General features: G+C 33.2%; 1 long non-coding RNA gene across 1 annotated transcript; it reads left to right on the top strand.

Annotated features, from left to right (window-relative positions):
• Nucleotides 1-1,423: 1,423 nt before the first annotated feature.
• LOC133780600 (uncharacterized) lies at nt 1,424-4,172 on the top strand. Its single transcript, XR_009869440.1, has 3 exons — nt 1,424-1,686; nt 3,264-3,325; nt 4,083-4,172. It is a non-coding gene; the product is annotated as an uncharacterized LOC133780600 (long non-coding RNA).
• Nucleotides 4,173-4,400: the final 228 nt, after the last annotated feature.

The following is a 4,400-nucleotide window of genomic DNA, read 5'->3' as shown; positions in this document are numbered from 1 at the left end:
TACGAGTTCTGGAAGCACAACCGGGAGGCTAACTTCAACTATCTGTCCAAACGCTTGAGGAGGACTTTAATGTCGCAGTGTGTCGTTCGCCTGGAAGAAGAAGAGAGGGCTGAAGTGCCTGCTTCCCCAGAGATTTCCCTGGCAGCAGGGATAGATGGTGCAGATACTGAAGCTGGCACAGCCGTCGACCAAGACGTTCCTCAAGACCCTCCAGCTCCTTAACCTTTTTTTCCTGTTATTTCAACTACACGACCCACGGGTCGCAATGTAAGGACAATATTTTTTATTGCTGCAAGGGTAGCCATTTTACTCTTACTTGAACAGTTACATCCGAGCAGTAATGCTCGCAGTGTAAAAGGATTCCTTTGACATTATAATATTTCTACTTTATTTTAATATCTGTTCGCATGATCGAACCTAGCATAGTACTTTGGCTTGATTTAACAAAATATAAATTTTGAAAAATACTCTAAGTACCGTAGTATGCTTTCACTTATTTTGTTCATGTGTTTACACACCTCTTGGTATGATTTGCTTTCTATGTGCCTTATATGCCCCCCAAGTGACTTGAGGAGCTTTAGGTCCTTGGTCACTTGCCTTGACAACAATCTGTACGAACATTACTGCTCGATATAAAATGTAAAACTTATAATACAGCAAAACAACACATGTAATGAACAAATACTTGTAAAAAATTACAAAGTTTGGCAAGAATGACTGGCTGCGCACAGTCCCTTATAATTCTCGTATTTAAATGGACTAAACATGTCTTTACGAGTGATCTTTGAAAGATCTTACACTTATAAGCGATTAGCCATATAACATGACTAACCCTTTTTCAAAACTTGTAAAAAGTAAAAATTAATACAAGCGAGTCCTTTAAGAAGGACTGTTTATTGATAATACTTGCGCAGGTGTTCTCCATTCCAATAACGCAGAACGAGATCTCCATTTAAGCGTGCAAGTTTATAGGTGCTTGGATGAAGGACTTCTTCAATCTGGTAAGGTCCTTCCCAGTTTGCACTACAACAATTTTTCTTATATATTACATTAAAATATTACGTATTTTTAGAAGTGTTATTAATAAATCCTAATAAGAAAATAACCGGGCAATTTTACAAGTCTAAAACAAAAAGGAGGCAAATGAAATTCCTTAGCGCCAAATGAAAATGAGATTAGAAAAAGTCAAATGAAAAAAACACTTGGTTTCCTCCCTCTTTCTCTCTCTCTCTCTCACCTTGTTTCTTCCTATCCCTAATCTCTCAAATCCATATTATTAATCACGCCTCAGCCTCTCTCTCTAACCCTCAGTTTCTCAGTTCCTGCTCCATCTATCTCTCTCTCTATCTCTGACAGAGTCTATTGACTCTCTCTCCATCATGTCTGCTCTGAAATTCGACCGTGACCACATCTAGCAAAAGTTGTTTATTTAGGTGTTTACCTTTGAAATCTGACCACGAAATTTCCTCAGCTCGTCTCCAAAATCGCCGATTCTAATCTCCCAATCGTTATCATCGACTAGAATCGGAGCTTCGATGGACTGTTTGGAAGAGAGCCGGTAGTACAGAACTACCAGAATGTTGTCTCCGAGCATGAAGGCCAAGATTGTGAACCCTGAAACTAGTGAAGCTTTATCAGTTAACCGGACCAACAAGCTTTGGTTGAGGGGTCCAACAATTATGAAAGGTACTATTCTATAATCTATTGTATATTTTTTGAAAGCTATGCTTTATGAATGTGTCTTATCTTGTTATATTTTATCATTATTTTTTTAAATTTTTATTTATTTCAGTTTATTAATAGTTTATGAAAAGTTATGGGAAATTAGAAAAGAGACTAAAAAATAAGGTTTAAGGTTACATTTGAGTTTAAACTCAAAATTAATGATGGTTAAAATCAATATAAGAATTATTTATTGTTCTGTCCGAATCTTATACTTGTTTTGTGTCCCTTTATTCCAGCAAAATCTATTGAGAGGTATTTTGGTCTGTCACGTAATAGAGTCTAATGTAAGTAACACTATTATAGTGTAAGAATTCGACACTAATGTATGACTAAAATATTCACTTTTTGCTAGTTAAGGTAGTAATAAAATTAAAAGGTCATTTGCTTGGTTTCAATTTTACAAATTAGTAATGAAAATGAAAAGAATAGAGTGATATTTTAAAAATATTATTTGATTAAGAACTATAAGGCCAGAAAAATGAATAAGGCATTATTTTCCAATAATAAATTCTGAAAAAATAAGATACATAAAGGTGGAGATTGGATATGATAAAGTTATTTTAATTAGATTAAATTAATACTTTCAATCACTAGTAAAGTCAGCTATATCAGCAAACTTGAGTTACGAAGCATGTAGGCCTAAAAACTATGGAGATGGTCCCAATATTAGCTACCTTTTTTATGTTTCGGGTGCTGGAGCATAATTTTGTGGTCTCGTTACCTGTCAAGAAAATAAAACAATCATTATGACCTCTAGATGCCCCTACATTGCTACGAATATCTCATATGAAAACCAATAAGTTTTGTTGGTCGATTTGTTGGCAATGATTCTCCATTCGAATACAGCTCAAGCCACGCCAATCTTCGATTCTTCTATCTGTAACAAATCTTTTTCTCGTGCTTTTGAAACAACCTTTATTCCTTATGTCGTTTGACTATAATAGCCTCATCTCTCTTCTTTCAACAGCAGACTCACAATGGTGAGTGAACCCACCTAAGGCTTGACAATCATAATTTTCTTTAGCCAATTCTTTCTTTTTGTTTACCCCGTCTCCTACTCTTAAGTATAGCCTTTCATAATGTCGACCATTTATAGTTGATGACCTATAAACCTCATCAAGTTTACTAGTCCTTGTGCTTTTTTTTCTCATGCATCATTGTCCATTCATTATTCTCAATCTATTGGTTGAGTATTGTTTGGTTCGAATAATCATCAAACAACATTTGAGGCTGCTAAAACGTTTAATATTTTCGATTGATCTGAATTTTATATATTTGTTTTAGGTTGAAATACATAAAAATTATTTTATATTTAGGTTATGTTTACTGGGATTTGTAGATCTTATTTTGTATTATATTGTCACATAGTTGTTAAATTTAGTATAGCCAAAATAAAGTCATAGTATAGACTTTTGGTATGTTTGTTATATATTCTTTGTATGTTTCTTCAAAATCTATCTAATTTTATGTACTTTCAAAAATAAATTAAACATATTAAATATTTTTGGGTAGGAGGTGTTTGGTTATATTTGCTACAGGTTATTTCAGCAATGAAGAAGCAACTCATCAACTATTGACTCAGAAGGATGGTTAAGAACTGGTGATCTCTACTTTTGCATTATTCTTGAAAGTATGGGAAGGCCTTACTTTTGCATTGTATTAGTGCAGATGGCATTTTTTTGAAAGCAAGAAGGTATTTTTTGAAAACATCTTTGGTGCATTTTTCTACTGGTTTAATGGCATAGAATATGTATTTTGCTATTGCCTTTGGTGTATTTTGTTACTGGTTTGTGTTGTTTTTTTACTGCTACTGTTGGTCTATTTTTTTTAATTTGGTAATTTAATCATGCCACAATTATATAGGTCCAATTACTTTAACAATTTCCTTGTTTCCTAGTAGTGCATACAATAGAATAATACCAAATTCTGATTACATTACTAAGTTATTGGGAATTCAGTAGGAATATGCTTGCTCTTATAAACTCTAGTTAAGATTAAGTTGCATTGATTTGTATTTCCTTGTTTTAATTTGTATTACAATAGAGGATGTCATTGTTTATTACTTCTAAGAGAAAGTATTATCATGAAGGTTATATATTCTATCTATTTATATTTAAACTATCTTTTGTACATTTAATATAAGTAAAGGACATATAGCTGTTTTTTTTATTATTTGAAAAAAAAACTTTGCTTGATTATGTTTGTAGTGTATCAAGCCTTTGCCTTGCTTTATGAAGAAAGTTAGGAAACACTTTATGTCTTCATTGCTCCCTACTGTCTGAAACTGTTAAGCATGAAAAGATTATTTCAGAAAGCAATGATCTTCCTAGTCACACAACCTTAATTTACTTCTGCAGGTTAAGTCATTTGAATCAACAGCCGAAGTAGATGAATGGATGTTTTCTAATCCTATGCTGACCCCCGGAGCCTTGCATTTTGCTAAACTAAATGCTAATATAATTAGCTATGGTATACAGACTAATTCAACTCCATTAGAAAAAAAGGGAACTATGAAGACCCCACATTCAAGTTTAAAATACCACTTCAGATTGCAGCAGAGCGTGAAATTGCTAGGTCTCTCATAGGAGGTATCAATGTTATAGATACTTGATAGCAATTTTTTTTTTGTCTGGTTACATGATAAATTAAAAGAAGCTTTGACTTTTAACAATTGC

The sequence above is a fragment of the Humulus lupulus genome, chromosome 5 (genome assembly GCF_963169125.1).
Source record: "Humulus lupulus chromosome 5, drHumLupu1.1, whole genome shotgun sequence".
NCBI classification, from domain to species: Eukaryota; Viridiplantae; Streptophyta; class Magnoliopsida; order Rosales; family Cannabaceae; genus Humulus; species Humulus lupulus.
The sequence above is the reverse complement of the archived record's forward strand: the minus strand, read 5'-3'. Positions and strand labels throughout refer to the sequence as shown.